The sequence below is a fragment of the Canis lupus genome, chromosome 38 (assembly GCF_003254725.2).
Source record: "Canis lupus dingo isolate Sandy chromosome 38, ASM325472v2, whole genome shotgun sequence".
Lineage (NCBI taxonomy): Eukaryota > Metazoa > Chordata > Mammalia > Carnivora > Canidae > Canis > Canis lupus.
Window position 1 is genome coordinate 9,979,638 of NC_064280.1, and position 18,701 is coordinate 9,998,338.

At 33.3% G+C, this 18,701-nt stretch overlaps 1 long non-coding RNA gene across 3 annotated transcripts in view; it reads right to left on the minus strand.

The window, feature by feature from the left end:
- Positions 1 to 13,100, minus strand: part of LOC112643156 (uncharacterized) — a 33,998-nt gene extending 20,898 nt beyond the window's left edge. Inside the window, exons 1-3 of one of the 3 annotated variants that reach the window (XR_007409178.1) lie at positions 13,010 to 13,100; positions 4,016 to 4,104; positions 1,304 to 1,543 (exon numbers count right to left, since the gene is read on the minus strand). This is a non-coding gene — a long non-coding RNA (uncharacterized LOC112643156). Of the gene's footprint in view, positions 1 to 1,303; positions 1,544 to 1,573; positions 2,481 to 4,015; positions 4,105 to 13,009 lie in introns of those variants that run through there. The other 2 variants (XR_007409179.1, XR_004812739.1) reach the window with 2 other exon arrangements.
- Positions 13,101 to 18,701: the final 5,601 nt, after the last annotated feature.

An 18,701-nucleotide genomic window follows, 5' to 3' on the forward strand; every position in this document is an offset into this window, starting at 1 on the left:
AGCAGGTATCCCGGCATTCTTTAGAAACAATATAGACAAACCTATAAAGTGTCCATGTGATCATTTGAACAACATAAAATATAAAACAAAATCATGTGTAACAAATATAAATAAAATATCCATGCTAGTTTGAAAAAACAGACGTATTTAAGCATAGTCTTCAGGTCATTGAACTACTGTAGGGGAAGTGGAACAAATATTGAAATCAACGAAGTTAGTGTGTTTCAGTGAAGCTATTTCTAATCTTCCTGGTCCAATATCTGTGAGAACCCAGGGAAATCCCAAGCTGACAACTAAAATGCAAAAATAGTTGGATCACAAATATCTCAATTAGGATTCAATTTACAAAATGAATGAATTCTTTAAAAAAGAGAGAGAACAAAACAAAGCCTAACAGAATATTTCTCATTTAGCAAGTAAATTTTTTTAAAAATGTCCTAACAGGGTAGAATCAGATAGTACCTACCAGAACGTTCTGCTCTAAACAAATGCAGTTTTTCTTTGGAGACACCCTATAATCTTTTTGGCTTATTACAAATTTCCTTACCATAGGTTCCTAGAAGCAAGTGAAAAATAAACATAGCCATTGCATAATACACAACATCCATAATACTTCTCAAATTGCAGACAGAGATGAATGAACCTATTTTTTTTTTTCTATGTGGGGCTTTGTAAGCAATCTTTTATCTGCCTTGAGTTTACCCATCATACAAGCAATAGTTTGGAAGAAAATTATAGATGAAAGAATGTGTTTGTTGAATGAATTCACAAGAATGCATACTTGTTTTATCTTTTTTTATCTTTATCTTTTTTATTATCCCTTTATTGAATGAACTCACAAGGATGCACTAGGTTTTATCTTTTTACTAATTCTTTTATTGCTCTTTTTAAGTGGGACTAAATACCTCAACTTTCCTAAAAATATAAAGAATATAGACTCTCTACATTTGGTTCTCATTAAATGTTTTTTTTTTCAAAATTGTTTTTGTCTTTTTTTGTGTGTGGACTTTTAACTGAGCACATAATAGGTATCTGTATCTATGTTTTTAATTGACTTTTGTCTTGGCACACAACATTGTGATTCTGGAAGGCAACATTCAAACTTTCGCATTTCTGTACTGTCACACTTCATGGCACAGATCATTTGCCAGTAAAGGCTCCCTAAAGAGCAAACACATTGCTTTTAGGAAGACAATATCACCCAAAATGTTTGTATTAGTAGTTATCACTCATAAATATTCTGTATTCTGAAATTAGTATCTAATTTTCGATGATGAATTATGAGGAAACTTTTGTTCACTACCTCTATTCATGTTTCGCATCTTCCCTTGCTGGAAACCCTCCTCCAGGTCCTAATATGTTGCTGTGCACTCCATGAAGAATAAGTGTTTGGGGGCTGCCCTGGTGGCGCAGCGTTAGCGCCACCTGCAGCCTAGGGTGTGATCCTGGAGATCCTGGATCGAGTCCCACGTCAGGCTCTCTGCATGGTGCCTGCTTCTCCCTTTGTCTGTGTCTCTGCCTCTCTCTGTCTCTCCCCGTGTCTCTATGAATAAATAAATTAAAAAAAAAATCTTAAAAAAAAGAATAAGTGTTTGGTTCACTCTAAGATGCTTTATCAAAAAATGCATTTTGCCATATATTGATGCCATTAAATTAAAAGTGGAGGAAAAAATGAGTGTGACCATAAGTGAAGGGAACATTTTATAATCATCTGATGCACACAAACAAAACAGATTTTCAATTCCACTGTTTTCAGCTGTAAATTAGGTTTTAGTTCCTAATCTAATTTAGCATTCTATTTCTATAGAAATTTTCAAGATATCATTTCAACTCTCCACTTCATCTATCAATTCCCAATCTTATCTGTGTAATGAACACCAGACCTACTCACACAAGTCAAAATCAGATTGGGTAGAATAATATTTTCATTTTGCTACTTGTCTATCTGATGGCACCACTCAGGAGGGACCCAGTGACTCTACTCATGCAGTCCATCCGCTTGTAACATGAAGTTAAACACCCAAATTTAGGCAGTGCTTCGATAAAGCTAATCTGGTTGCAGTTGTAGAGACAGCTCCAAAATTAAAATTAACCTATCAAGAATACTGTAACTTTCTCCTAAATATTCACTTTATTTCTCTTTTAGTGAAGAAAAATACCCCACTTGACTAATACCGGAACTCAAATTTAATATGTTTAAACCTGCACTGCCTTGAATACTTATATACTGGTACTTCTTAAAGATATTTCAATTTTCCAAAATTTATAATGTGTAATTTGCACATTTGTAAATGTGATTGAATTTTATTCAACTGAGATCGCCTGGGTGGTTCAGTGGTTGGGTTCCTGCCTTTGGCTCAGGGCATGATCCTGGAATCCCAGGATCGAGTCCCACATTGGGCTCCCTGCATGGAGCCTGCTTCTCCTTTTGCCTGTGTCTCTTCCTCTGTCTCTGTGTCTCATGAATAAATGAATAAAATCTAAAAAAAAAAAAAAAAGAAAAAGAAAAATAATGTTATTCAACTGTCTGAATTTCTACTTGTGACATGTTTAGATTGTATCTTGTACATTTACCAATTTCCTTTTGGGGGGACTTCCTCTACTCCATTATGTGCAGTATTGGTGAGAAAATAACTCTGACTTATGGGGTCAACTTTTCTTTTCTTCAGGATTCCTAATACAGGTGAGTTGCATTGACTTTTGCTTGCTTGGCCAAGATGACTCTCTCTCTGGGGACTTTATAGCTTGTGCTAATAGCACAAGGACATTAAGGAGAAATGTAGGTCATTAATTGCAGTAGAAGTGAAGTGACCAGAGTGTAACATCACCAACTGGCCTGTTCTATTTCCTGTTCCTTACACATGAGAAGCTTCCTGCCTAACTCCAAACCGAAAGTCCAAAAACATCATCTAGCTTAGTTTCTTGCATGTATATAATGTAGTTTTTCAGAGGAAATAACTATTGAATTTAACCAAGAAACATAACTGATCCAGAATGTAGTTTTGTTCAATACACTTTAATACCATAAATTTCCTATTTTTCTTAACTATGAAGTAAATTTGAAATTATGTATCACATCTTGATAAGACAGATCTAAAATTTTGTGAATTTTAGAGATATAATTTTTGAATATATGATTAGGAGAAGATCTAACATGAATATAACTTAACGGGAATGATTCTATGAAGAGACAATGGCTGAAAATGATATAAAATAGAATAAATTTGAAAAGCTCAAATACATGAAACATTTTTTAAATGGCTAGGTATTATAATTGTAAGTTAAAATAAAGAAAAATATGCTTGCAATGGGATAATAACAACAGGAAAATAAGTGCAAAAGTTCAGATAAATATATTAAATATTTAAGAAAATAACCTCAGCTTAATAAAGAACTTCCATCACCTCTCTTCATTTTACTTATAATTTTTGCTTTCTGACCTTAACAGAACTATATATAAATTTATATAAAATTAATTATTTAAATCAAGGTTTAATTTTTTTTTACAATAAACGGGACTATTTGCAATACATTTGTATTTATCCATATTCATGTTATATTTTTTTTAAATCCTAAATTTGCAAAGTTTATTTTTTTATAACAATGAAGTTATTCATGATTGTTTTCCTATTTCATTGTACAGAGAAAATACTTAAAAATGCCCTGTTAATGGTTAAAAACTTAAATACTTTTAAAAACATTATGGGTGTGCCTAGGTGGCTCAGGCAGTTAAATGTCTGCCTTCAGCTCAAGTCATGATCTCGGGGTCCTTGGATCCAGCCCTGCCTGAACTCCTTATTCAGCGAAGAGTCTGCTTCTCCCTCTCCCTCTGCTCCTCCCCCAACTCATGCTTGCTCATTCTCTCTCAAATAAATAAATAAAATTCAAAAAACAAGCATTATGGACTAATTTTTGCTATTAACATTTTTTAATTTGCTTAAACCTCATATAATTACGACATATGTTGTTCTATGCTATTACTCTAAACAATAGAATAATAAAAAATATTAATTACCTGGGAACATAACTATGTCCAGTCATTTCTTAGAATTGATTATGTCAAATGCAAAGAATGTAGAGTGAGTTCATTTTTCAGCAGCTCTTCTGGTATCAGGGAGAAATTTATTAAGAAACAAGCTGTTAGTAGAATAATTTGTGAATCATTGTCATCTCATATCACTCTCTATGATTAGTTAATGCTACAAAAAATGTGCATATGCTTCAACTTATCATTTAACTTTTAAAGTAATTATTTAGCTCTAAATGTAAAATGTTTTAAATATCACAACCTTTGTCTTGCTTGAAAAATTAATACAAAAACTTGAATTCCCCATGCAGTGGAAAATGTGTATTGCAAATTGGATTGAGCTGGAGAACAGTGTTCAAACTGTTCCATTATATCAAAGTTGGCTTACTCAGCAGTGAACTTCTCCCACAAAAATCGATTGTATGATGGAAGCTGGTTATGAATTAGAAAAAAGAAAAACAAGTGTTCCTTCATACCAATCCTAATATACTAATAGTTCATTTTAAAAACATTTCTAGGAGGTTTGAAGGATTGCAGTGTTGTAAATATACATAAGACCTTGGAATTTCTGTCTTTAAAATGCTGGATTCTGAGCACTCCACACACACACACACACACACACACAACACAAAATGTTCCCGTTGTTCACTATGCCAAATAAAGCAAAAGTAAATAATTCATTTTCCAATTGAAATAACTCTCTTTAAGGAATTAAGTTTATCAAACCCTGTGTATATTAGTGGTAAAAAAACATATTTTTTTTCAACCTATGCTCTATGCTCCTCAATATACAGGCATCATTTAGACTTCTATGGATTTAGGTACATTTGAAAGTCTTATGATTGTGGATAATGCATAATTAACATTTTCCAAATATAATCACTTATAAGAATCCCTTATGTATTTTGGATATAGGTTCTTATCAGATATGCAGTTTGTAAATATTTTCTCCCATTCTGTAAGTTGCATTTTCACTGTACTGATGTTTTTCTTTGCTGTATATCGTTATTCAGCTTTTTAGCCTGTCTACTTTTGCTTCTGTTGCCTGTACTTTTGTATTCTAACCAAAAGCTTTCCCTCCATTTCCTTCTAGGAATTTAACAGTTTCAGGTCTCACGCTTACATCTTTAATAAATTTGGAATTGATTTTTGTGCATAAGAAAATGATGTAAGCCAAACATCAAATTTTATTCTGTTGAGTGTGAATACAATTTTCCCAACACCATGTATTGAAGAGAGTATGCTTTCTCCATTGTGTATTCTTATGCCCCTGTCAAAAATTAGGACATTGTAGGTGTATGGGTTTATTTCTAGGCTGTCTATTCTGTACCACTGATCTCTCTGTCTATTTTTATGCCAACATTACGTTGTTTTGTTTTGATTGCTATAGTTTTGTAATATAGTTTGTAATAAGAAAACAATAGCTATGGCTTTGTTCTATTTGTTCAAGACTGCTTTAGTTATTCAGGAGTTTTTGTTATTTCATACAAATTTAGTATTATTTTTTCTATTTTTGTGAAAAATGCCTTTGGAATTTGGTAGAGATTGCATTGAATATGTAGATCATTTTGGGTAATTTAAGTATTTCTTCACCACATACCATATATAAAAATTAGTATGGAATTTATTATATGAGTAAGTTTAAAACTAAACTATACGGGCACCACGGCAATTCAGTCTGTTGAGTGTCTGACTCTTGGTGTGGGCTCAGGTCACGATCTCAGGATCATGAGATTGAGCCCTACCTTCTCTCTTTCTTTCTCCCTCTGCCCTCCCCCCTAAAATAAGTACATCTTTAAAAACTAAGACTAAAACTATAAAGCTGTGAGAAGAACACTCTCAGGGTAGATGAAGATTTTATATGAAACACAAAAAGTAATAATCAAAAAGAAATAAAACTTTGGCCATCATTTAAAAAAGAAACATCTGCTCTGTAAAAGAAAAAAACAAGGGTGTGTGGATGGCTCAGTCAGTAAAGCCTGTAACTCTTCATCTTGGGGTTGTGAGGTTGAGCTCCATATGGGGCATGGCAATTATTTTAAAAAATAAAATCGCAAAAAAAAAAAAAGAGAAAAAAGAAACTAGGAAAAATATTACATACATGTTATATAATATGCATTATAAGGCATATCAAGTTTTATTGCACTTGGCCTTATTGCACTTTGCAGATGTATTTTTTACAAATTGTGGGTTTGTGGCAGCTCTGTATTAAATCTATCAGTGCCATTTTCCCAAAAGCATTTGTTCACTTCATGTCTCTGTGTCACATTTTGTTAATTCCCTTAATATTTCAAATATTACAATTATATTTGTTATGGTGACATGTGATTAGTGATCTTTGATGTCACTATTGCAATGGTTTTGGGGAACACACTGAACCATGCTCATATAAGGCAGAAAAATTAATCAGTAAAGGCTAAGCGTGTTCTCACTGTTCCACAGACTAGCCATTTCCTTTCTCCTCCTGTCTCCTCAAGCCTCCCTATTCTCTAAGACATGGTGCTGAAATTAGTCCAGTTAATTACCCTACAATGGCATCTAAGTGTTCAAATGAAATGGAGAATCACATGTCTTTCACTTTAAATCAATAGGCCAAAACTAGAAATGATTAAGCTTGATGAGGAAGGCATGTCAAAAGTCAAGAAATGCTGAAAGCTAGGCCTCTTGCACCAGTTAGCCAAATGGTGAATGCAAAAGAAATTTCCCAAAGAAAATTAAACGTGCTACTCCAACAAATGCACAAATGATAAGAAATAGCCTTATTGCTGATCGGAAAAAGTTCTAGTGGTCTGCATAGAAGATTAAGCCAGCCACAATATTCCCTTAAACTAAATCCTAATTCAAAGCAAAGCCCTAACTAACTCTCTTCGATTCTATTAAGATGATAAGAGGTAAGGAAGCTGCAGAAAAAAAAAGGTTTGAAGCTAACAGAGGTTGGTTCATGAGGTTTGAGGAAATAAGCCATCTTCATCACACAAAAGTACAAGGTGAAGCAGCAAGTACTGATTTAGAGGCTGCGGTGAGTGATCCAGAAGAATTAGTTAAGATAATTAATGAAGATATCTATACTAAACAACAGATTTCCAATGTAGGTGAACAGCCTTATATTAGAGAAGGATGTCGTCCGGGGCCTACATAGCTAGAGAGAGGTCAATGCCTGGCTTCAAATTTTTTTTTTTTTTTTTTTTTTTCCTGGCTTCAAAATTTTAAAGGACCAGCTGGCTTTCTTGGTAGGGGCTAATGCAGCTGGTGACTTTAAATTGAAGCCAATACTTATTTAACATTCCCAAAATCCTAGGATCCTTAAGAATTGTGTTAAATCTACTCAGCCTGTGCCCTATGAATGGAACCACCAAGCCTGGATGACAGCATATCTATTTACAGCATGGTTTACTATTTTAAGCCCACTGTTGTGATCTACTAGTGAGAAAGGAGATTTGTTTAAAAATCTGACTGCTCATTGACAAGGTACCCGGCCACCCAAGAGCTCTGATGGAGATGTACAATGAGATTAATATAATTTTCATAAAAACAAAACAAAACAAAAAAAATATATAATTTTCATGCCATTAACACAATGCCTATTCTGCAGCCCATAGATCAGGAGTCATTTTGACTTTCAAGTCTTCTTATTTAAGAAATACATTTTGTAAGGATTTAGCTGGCACAGATAGTGGTGTCCCTGAGGGATCCGGACAAGGTAAATTGAAAACCTTCTGGAAAGGATTCTCCTTTCTAGATGCCATTTAGAACATTTGTGATTCATGGAAAGAAATCAAAAGATCAACAACAGCAGGAATTTGGAAGAAGTTGATTCCAACCCTTATGGATAACTTTGAGGGGTCAAGACTTCAGGAGGAAGTACCTTCAGATGTCGTAGAAATAACAAGAGAGCTATAATTAGAATTGGAGAGAATTAAAATCTGATCATTTTAGCTGGGGCAGCATTTTTGCTGAGGGAATTTTTCCCACTTCTGCATGACCTTGACTTGATGTGTATTTGTAGGATATGGTTAAACTGGAAAGCGAAAGATTTCATATTAATAAAAATCACACATGAGAGTGAAGCCAGCGGGTCAGCCTGTATTGAGAAGAAGCTACATGAGAATTTAAAGGACATGTGATTTATGATGCTTGAAGGGATTTAACTATGTTAAACTTTACTTCAACATACATATAGGAAGCTACAGGAAGAAAACAAAAGCAGAAGTAATGCACTTTTATTTTTAAAAGCAGGGAGAGATTGATGTCTTATTTTTTGTTTTTATTGAAAAATAGAATACAAAGGGGCATATTTGGAATGTTCATTATACAGAATTTTTAATACCAAATTGTATTAATTAATTTCTATTTTAGTTACAATTATTTTACATGTTGTCTCTGTTTTTATGTATGTGGTTTTATAATGTATTAACTTATTTTGTTTCCCTTCATAAGATTGTCTCTAAGTCGTCAGTTTATTAGAAACAAAACAAAACAACAACAAAACAAGTACAATAAAATAAGAAAAACAGAAACATTTGAAGAACAATTTGTCTTCTTTTGCTTAGCATAGATTTTGAATGCCTCTGTTTTCCTGTCTTATTTTTTGTTCCTAATTGCAACTGTGAGACTCATAACCAACTTCTTATTGAATAAAGAATGTAGTTAAGAACTTTTTCTAGTGTTTCTTCTAGCTTCCTGCCGAGATTATTCTCTAAATAGTGATAAAACATATGTGACCAAGGCCATTGAGTTCTGTAGGGTTTCCATCACTTTAGGAAAGATGGAAATTGTACAAATTTTGTCTTATCATTACTCAAGCAATGGATTTCTTCTAAATATCTGATTCTCTGAATCAACCACTTACATAGTACTGTTTACATAAAAAAGACCTACTTTAATTGTGTTCACTAATTTGCTTTAGAAAGTTAACCCTAGTAAACAAATAATGTTTCCACTTCTTAGTAGTTGTGGAAATAGTTTATGAATATAGCAATCTGTATGTTTTGCTTGTAATATTGTTGTAATTTACAAATATTAATGGAAGCAAATGAGTTTCAATAATTTTCACCTCATATGCATGCAGTTTTGTTCTAAAAATATAGAAAAAGTTGAAACTTTGACAAATGAATTACTAAAAAGAACAACTCTTAGAAAATAGTCATCTTTGATATAATTACAGATTGGATTATAATAATTATTGTGGATTTATCAAAAAGATTCTGTTTATTTATTTGACAGAGACAAGCAGACTTTCCACTGAGCAGGGAACCCAATGTGGGGCTCAATTCCAGGATCCTGAGATTATGACCTGAGCCAAGTCAGACACTTAACCAGATGAACCACTCAGATGCCCCTGTAGACACTTTTATTAAGCCATATTTTTCCTTAGTGAAAAATATCAATTGCACCATATTTCAATAATACTTTGAATGATTTTTCCGGATTAAACTTGAAATTCAACCAATATTGTTTTCAAATTGCATTTAAGAAAATCTACTTATTTATGTATCTTTTTTTCCTAAGACTGTATTTATTTGAGAGAGAAAGAGGGGACGTGTGCACATACTTATATGGGGGGGGGGGAGGGAGAGAATCTCAAGCAGACTCCCTGCTGAGCGTGGAGCACAAAATTGGGCTTCTTCCCACAGCTCTGAGATCATGACTGAGCTGAAAACAAGAGTTACAATTAACTGACTAAGCCACCCAGAGACCCCTATATATTTTTTCATTGGCATCTGATAAGTATAACTATGAATTTGTGCCCCAAAATTTATTTTAAAAATCCCACAGAATTCCTTAAGTTTTTAATACTAAGAATGGAACTTTTTCATTTTTAATGACTGCCATTTTATTATCAATATATCTATTTTTTAAAATTTATCTAAAGAAAGCAATTAGATTTTCACCCATGTAGTCATGGCTTAATACTGAACAATTTAATTAAGGGAAGCTCTATTAAGATCATTGTTCTTTCTCTGTGTAGCACTCTAACTTCTATTAATTTGCTGCAAATTCAGCCACATCACCCTTCCAAATTCTGATCCCCCTTCCATTGGCTCATTGAAAAAGATATGTTCTGCCTGAGTTTCTTATCTCTGCACAGTAATGAGCAAATTGTCACTGTAGGATTAGTCTTGTTCTTTCCATATTTTTTTCAGGTATCATGGTTTTGTGCTATTATCCACTTCCAGAAATAGTTGTATGATATATTTAACCCAGCTTTCTCATCACTTATTTCAGGAAAGAAGTCCAGAATCATCTTTTTCATAACTCAAAATAGAAGTTTTCAATGGAAATATTTGGAGTGGCGGCGGGGGGCAGAATTTAACTACTAGAAAAAATTCTAGAGGGTGCCTGGATAGCTCAGTTGGTTAAGCATCTGCATTTGGCTCAGGTCATGATCCTGGGGTCCTGGGATTGGGCCCCATATCAGGTTCCCTGCTCAGTGGGGAGCCTGCTTATCTCTTTTCTCCCCACTTGTGCTTTCTCTTGCTATCTCTGTATCTCTCAAGTAAATAAATTCTTAAAATAAAAAAAAGGAAGAAAAAACTCTGGAAAATACATGCAAACTGAGACTACCCCAAAACAAGCAGACCATACATTTTGTTTATGAATAACCTTATATTTAAGTGACATGTCAAAGTCTCCTTATAAGAGAACTACACAATGAAATTTAATTATAATTTCATTTATAAGAATAGGCTTCCTAAAAGATGTAGAAGAAAAATTTTAAAATCTTTCTGAAAAATTCCACGTTTGTCATGTAATCTTTCTAAAAGATCACAGTCATTGTGGCTAACTAAGGTATTATGGCTACTTAAGGATACATAGATATCTAATTTAAGCTAAACCATCCCATGTTGTGTATTATCTCAATGAAAAGCCTAATGTTTTGGTTATAGGATTATGCCTTTTTAATTTTATAATAGGAAGACTGAACAGATTATTCACTTAGGATTTTAACTGATATTTTGTAAATGAATACCATGAAATTTAACCACACACATGGCAAAAAAAAAAAAAAAAAAAAGCCAAGCCATATATAAACTCATCTATGAAATAATGGGGAAAGTATTTAAAAGTATTTAAAAATTGTAGAGGACTTGGTAATAAGATGAAAATAAAGCAGGAAAAGCCAAGAGTTCATGATAACATAAAGCATAGATGATAGGGAAAAAAAAGCCAATTTGGCTCCAGAGTTAGCCAGTTAACATTTCAGCTTTACTTCTAGATCAAGCATATTATTTCAATAAACTCATTTTTCTTTGTGGTTACTTAGGGGCATCTCTGCTTTGCATGAAGAATTGTGCCTGCTTTATACAGAAATGTTATTAGCATTGTGATATTCTTTGTCATACTGAAATCATAGGCTGCTAATTATATCTCAAAGAAGTAAACAAATTTATTGCTTGCTAAGCAAAAGAGAAATGCAATTTCAATGTACGATTGAAACTAAATAAGATTACATATAATGATATATCACTGAGAAAAGAATATATTTAGGTACTGAAAGAAGCAAGACTGTTTAGGAACTGGCTGATTCACCACAGAAATAAATTTAATGAAATAAGGCTGTTGCTTGGCTAACATTAAAAAATGAGGGTTGTCACGGATTGGTTTATATTCAGAAGTATGCACTAATCAGTAGTTCTACTGATTAATTATTAAGAGTATAAATCTCCCTCCCTTCCTCTCTCTCTCCTTCTCACCCTTCCTCTCCCCCATCCTTTCTCTCTCTCTCTCTCTCTCTCCCCTTCCTCCTCTCTTCTATCTCTCCTTCTCCAACCATCTCTTTGATTACATACCAAATGGTTGAACTTCTGGATAAAGAAGTTGAGCTCTGGACTTAGTATTCTCCTTTATTTTAGAAAATGTTTACCAATTATTCTTGATCCCTTTACCCCACTTTTTATCATTCCTTAGCCAAAGTTTTAGAATAATAATCAAGGATATTCCAGAATTTCATCATTTCATTTGATTCTCATGGAAGAGGTTTAATTTGAAGAGGATTGATTTTTGGTTTCAGTGTTTATCAGATTGATTTCATCAGACTTTTTTTTTTAAGATTTTATTTATTTATTCATCACACACACACACACACACAGAGAGAGAGAGAGAGAGAGAGAGAGAGACGGAGAGAGGCCGAGACACAGGCAGAGGGAGAGTAGGCTCCATGCAGGGAGCCTGATGTGGGAGTCAATCACAGGACTCCAGGATCACACCCTGGGCTAAAGGCGGCGCTAAACCACTGAGCCACCTGGGCTGCCCAGACTTTATTTTTTTTAATGACGTGTTGCATCATCTTTCAGAAGAGTGGCTTCCCAGAAACATTTCAATCTCTGGGTCATAGTCTTCATAAGACACATAAGACACAAAAATGGATAAATTTCTAGCAGAACTGACAGAAAGGTGGTCTTGAACTATGTCCCAAGATTTCCCTGAGTGACCATAAAAGAAGGTCCCTAAGATCACCTTAGTCTACCTTAAATAACCACGCTTCCTTTTCTTCAGCTTAGATATAGATAGTATTATTTCACTTATGGTATTAATCTAAATTAATTTTTAACAATGGTTCAGATACCCTATGTGGCCAAATTAAAGTCTGCTTATATTCTATTATACATAGCTATTTTGTCTAAAGTTTTTAAATTTTTTTTTTTTTAGACTCAAGGACATGAGCTCTTTTTTAAATATTAAGTCAGCTCTAAAGAGGAATCCACTTTTGAAGAGGCCACTGATTAATCATACTCCCATGATTGGCATCATAGTTTTTTGCTTTTAGATTTACCTCCTGGAAGAGTTTAATTTTTTGGAGTCTTCCTAAAATTATATTCCATCCATGAGATAAATAAATCCTTATCAATTAATGCAGACATATTTGACAAAATCAAACATACATTCATGCTAAAAAACTCCCACACATTAAAAATACAATGGAGTTTACTTAACTGATAAAGAACATATATAAAAGAAATCTTAAGCAAACATCATACTTACTAGTGACTAGAAGCTTCCACTCTGATAATAGGAACAAGGTAAAGTTGTGCTTTCTTACCTCTTCTACTCAACATTATAATGGAAATTCTAGCTAGTGCAGTAAGATAAGAAAAGGAAATAAAATAAATATGGATGGAAAGGAAGAAACAAAACTGCTCTTCTCATAATTGTCTATGTAGAAATAAGTAATCTATCCAAATAATCTACCACAAATATTGTACCTTTAAAGTGAGTATAGCAAGTTCCCAATGTAGAACATCAATAAACTAATATCAATTGATCTTGTATAAACTAGCCATAAACAGTTAGAATTTGACATTTTTTAAAAAGCAAAAGCATTTAAGATTGCTCCCAAATAAATACTAAGGCATAAAGGTAAGGAAAAAATATTTCCAGAATCAGGAAGAAGAAAACCACAAAACTGTAGTGAAAAAATAAAAGAAGATCTAAATAAAAAGAGAATTATCCTATGGTCATAATTGGAAGAGCTCAGGAAGCCACACCAAAAATTATAATCAACTGCTTTACAACAAAGGCAACTGTTGTGCCTTTTACACAAAGGAAGTTCAAGTGGAGAAAAACAGTCTTTCAAAAGGCAGCTAGAGCAATTTGATGTCCATATGCAAAACAAAACAAAAAGAAAAACAAAAGGTGCACTTAGACGTGAACATTATACCTTGACAAAAAGTAACTCAAAATGGATCAATGACCTAAACATAAACACAAAACTATAAACCTTCCAGAAGAAAGGTTTAGGAGAAAAATCTATATGACCTTAGGTTGAACATGAGTTTTAGCTTCAATAACAAAAACACTGTCCCTGAGAGAAACACTGCTAAGTTGAACTTTATTAAAGTAAAAAACTTAGGCTTTATGAAAGACACTGTTAAAACAATGAACACAGGTCACAAACTATGAGAAAATATTTGGAAAACACTAATCTGATAAAGGAGTTGTATCCCAAAATGCAATGAACAATAAGAAATCAAACATCCCAAATTTAAAAAAAAAATAAAATGGGTACAAGATATCACCAGACACCTTACCAGGAAGGTATACAAAGAGCAAATAAACATGAGAAAAGATACACTGGGGGCAGCCCCGGTGGCTCAGCCGTTTAGTTCCGCCTTCAGCCCGGGACCTGATCCTGGGGACCATGGATGGAGTCCCATGTCAGGCTCCTCACATGGAGCCTCCTTCTCCCTCTGCCTATGTCTCTGCCTCTCTCTCTCTCTCTCTCTCTCTCTCATTAATAAATGGATAAAATCTTAAAAAAAAGATACACTGAATATCATTTACATTAGAGAAATGCCAATTAAGACAGTGATGAGGTACAATTACACGCCTATTAAATGGCTAAAATGTAAACATATGAAAAAATTAATGACTTACAAATATATGGAGGAATAAAATTTTTATTAATTGCCATTGGGAATTCATGTTGTTCAGCCACTTCCAAGGTTAGCAATCTTTTATAAAACTGAACATAGTGTTGACATATGATCCAGGTATCAAACTGTATTTACTCTATTGACTTCGAAAATTTATGTCCACACAAAAACCTGCATGAAAATGTTTATAGCAGCATTATTCATAATTGCTCCAAATTGAACCAACCAAGATGTTCTTCAATAGGTGAATGGAGGGGCTCCTGAATGGTGATAAGCATCTTTTTTCAGCTCAGGTCATGATCCTAAGGTCCTGGGATTAAGCATCGTGTTGGGCTCCCTTCTCAACAGGGAGTCTGCTTCTCCCTCTTCCTCTGCTCCCTGCTCTCTCTCTTGCTCTTTCTATCTCAAATAAATAAATAAATCTTTTTTTTAAAAGTAGGTGAATGGGTAAAAATGACTATACTACATCCATAAAGTGGAATATGATTCAACAAGAAAATGAGTTATCAAGCCATAAAAATACATAAATCAATCTTAAATGTATACTGCTGATTGAAAGAAGGCATCTAAAAAGACCAAACATTCCATTTTTATGCCATTATTGAAAAGGCAAAAAAAAAAAAAAAAAAGGCAGAACTTGAGATGTCTAACAAATCAGAAGTGGGACAGAGGTAAGGGTGGAGGATGGTTGAACAGATGAAGCACAAGGCATTTATCAGGGTGGTGAATCTCTTCTCTATGATATTATAATGATGGACCTATGACATTCATTTATCAAAACCTATAGAACTTTACAGCACAAAGAGTGAGCTTCACTGTAGGCAAATTTTGAAAAATCATTTAAGAGTTCATGGAGTCTCAGGATAGAATGCAGACTATAACAAAAGACTAACTTATCCCGATGTTTGAAAATTCTTAATGAACAGGGTGAGGGAAAATTTGGTAACCTAAGTAACTTTGGAAATAAGAGAAATCTATAAGACTAAAGGGAAAATCTTTACATAAGTACTTTACTCTCTTTGATAAAGTTGTATCCTACAGGGGTATGGATTATAAATTCTGACATAGTTTTTTTTTTTGCATACTGAAATTGAATAATTAAGTAAATGGATGGCAGGTGCTGGGAACCAATATTCTTACTGTTAGAGTGGGTCATTACAAATTAGCAAGGAGGAAATACCAGAATGATTTAAATGAAACTTAATTAGATTTGAAGCATCAGTATGGACATAGTATTTATCTTACTGTGGATACAGATATGGAGAAGTATTTATAGATATGTGCATGTATAAGGATTAGTTTACAAATACATAACCCCTTATTTACTCTGTTATCTGAGAGATTCTAGAAGCACTGACATTCAAGCAAACACACTGAACACCAAGATATTGCTCTCTTACACCATTTACCAATAAAAGGAACCAAGTCTCCTCAGAGAGAAAGCTGAATCTAGGACTGAAGCATAAAATACACAAGATTAGCTTGAAGCAACGTGTATGTTAAAAAATAATTAAGTAATAACAATAGCAACAATAACAAAAATCTTGCAACTGTGGGGGTATGTCAAAAGTAAATAGAATGAAACTGAAAGAAGACCAATATCCAAAACTGGAATTATTTGACAAAAAAAAAATAATAAAGTGGTATCAGTTCATAATCCAGTTTTAAAATTACCATGCATAGGTCCACACTGATAAACATTTATAAAAATTAGATAAATAAATGACAGAGAACAAACAACTAAATCTCACATCCAATAGAATTCCTAATAATTTATGTAGATACTCTGCCCTCAAGGACATGGGTCATAATTCCCCACCCTGGAAGCGTAGGTTGCACGAAGTCATTTCCTACCAAAGTTAATGGTATAGGTAGGGGAGAAAATAATACATTGAAACTGGAAAAAGTTGACAAACATTACCCTAGCCAAGTGTTCAGCCAAGTGTCCAAGAGGATCAACAGTGACCTATCAGGTTAATAATATCTACCTTTGATGGGATATGATGAGAATAACACTTTTTCTCTGGGATCTTACTCCCCTCAAATACATAACCTCATCTAATAATGTAAAAGCATTATACTAACCCCAATTCAGAAACATTCTACAAACACCTGACCATTACAATGCAAAACTGTCCAGGTTGTCAAAAAGAAAATAAATAAAAAGGAAAGTCTAAGAAACTGTCACAGTCAAGAGGAGCCTAAGGAGACATGACAATTTAATGTAATGTGGTATCCTAATGGGATCTTGAAAGGAGAAAAAAAAAGGTACATTAAAAAGAATGGGAAATTTTTAGTAGTAGTAACGTAACAAGCAAAATGATAGTTATGACAAATATATAAATACAAAAAATAAAGTTATGAATATATAATCTTTTCAATAAATCAGTAAAGGTAAAAATATAATCAAAATTATATATAGCAAAAGTTTTAAAGAAAGAATGTAATAATCACTGTTTCCAAGTATCCAGAAAAAAAATCTTTTTTTCATGCATTTAAGTGAGAGTTATCTACTTTATTAAGCTATTTGCTTTTCCATGGTTGTTGGATCAGCAGTCAACTTCAATGTGATAGTTGCTTCTCGAGGTTTCCTAACTAAGATATTTAATGGTTGTATCTTACTAATTCTTGTCATTTTAAGATGGCTGATGTCATTTCAGTTATTAAGTCTGCATCCAAAGATAAATGTTGTTTAACTGTTAATTAGGAGAGCCCCATGAGATATTTTGCATTGAAAATCAAGAGCAATCTATCTCTGGTCAAGTATACATCACAGTCATGCAGGGGATGATTAGACAGTTGGGAGAGTAAAGGTAGCCTGTACCATTAATGAATATAGGAATGATAGGAATGATCATACTTCTTACATTTTTCACAACATATAGATAGATTGAAATGTAAAAGATTGGAGTAAGTTATAAATACAGATACTTCTAGTGCATGAGCCTATTTGTGATGGGTTCTATCTCTATGACTTTATTAAAGGTAATCATGTAAGGCCATGACAGCTAAGGAAATTACTTTAAAACATGAATTTCAAAGTTGTTTGATAATTTAACTAATTTATGTTTTACATCATTTGTTCTTCATGTATTTTTCTTTTTTCATTTGCTCTTTCTTCTTTTCCATATTATTGGGCATAATCAGTACAATCAGTTTCCTGAATAAAGGGCAATGCCTTTGAGTCATCTACATCTAACTGTCCTAGTAAAATGTATTTCTTCATTACTGAGGAAGTAAATCAGAATGGTCCAGGCATTTTTGTGGTTTTCTCAAGATACTGTGAGTGTCATGGCTTTTGTTAAGTAGTCAATTCTTTAGACTTACACAGGAACTCAGTATATATTCAGTGATGCATTTTCATAACCTGTAATGGGAGATAGTAATATCAAATTCATTTAGAGATGCTCAAATCTTCCCTAGGATCTGATTACTGTTCAGGTGCCACTTTTCCACCTTTTCCAGCAACATTTGGTTATAAGTGAGTTATGAATTGTTACTGCAAAAATCCATCAGTGTTCAACTCTATTTTAAAAAATGTTGTCTAATGGAGTACTTTAGCAAGTGCCCACTTAAGGTTATCTGATTCCAATGCACAGTTACCTAGCTTTCTCAGATTATTTCCTCTTTGATCTGACAACCTTGATTTTTCCAAGATATTTTTTCAGACTCAGAGATTATGCACCTAACGTGAAACCTATAAAGGTCTTCATGGATTTGGCTTTGCAAAAAACCTTAGGTAGATCAATTTATTTAGCCTAATGATTTGCTAAAGCTTTTTCTCCTACTCCTATATTACCTCTTTCATACAGAGCCAGTGCTATTATTCTGAAGTGGACAATATTTTTCTGACTAATGAAAGACAATAAGCATTTCATATATTTATTGTCCATTTTTATAGCATAGTACCTGAAGAGGTTAATTAAAAAATTTTGTTTCTAAAGCACTCTATGAACTGTATCAAAAGCATAATGAATATGAGGATATATTTTTAGCCTCGCACTTTTAACAATTTGTAGAGTCCCAGGGAAGACCACAAGTTTGAATACCTGGAATTTGTACTAACCTAGATTTAAAGAAGTCTGAATTAGTTATTACAAAACCAGACTAAAACTGTCCATTATTTTTAAGATAAGACCCATCAAGAAATGAAACTAACGCAGGATTTACTTAACTATAATAGTATCCAAAAGATCTATTCTCAATAATATGTTTTATCATGAGTTTCTTCCTCCTTGTGTATTCATAAAAGTATTTTTGGAATCAGAGTCAGTGGATAGAAAAATGAGAAAAATATGTAA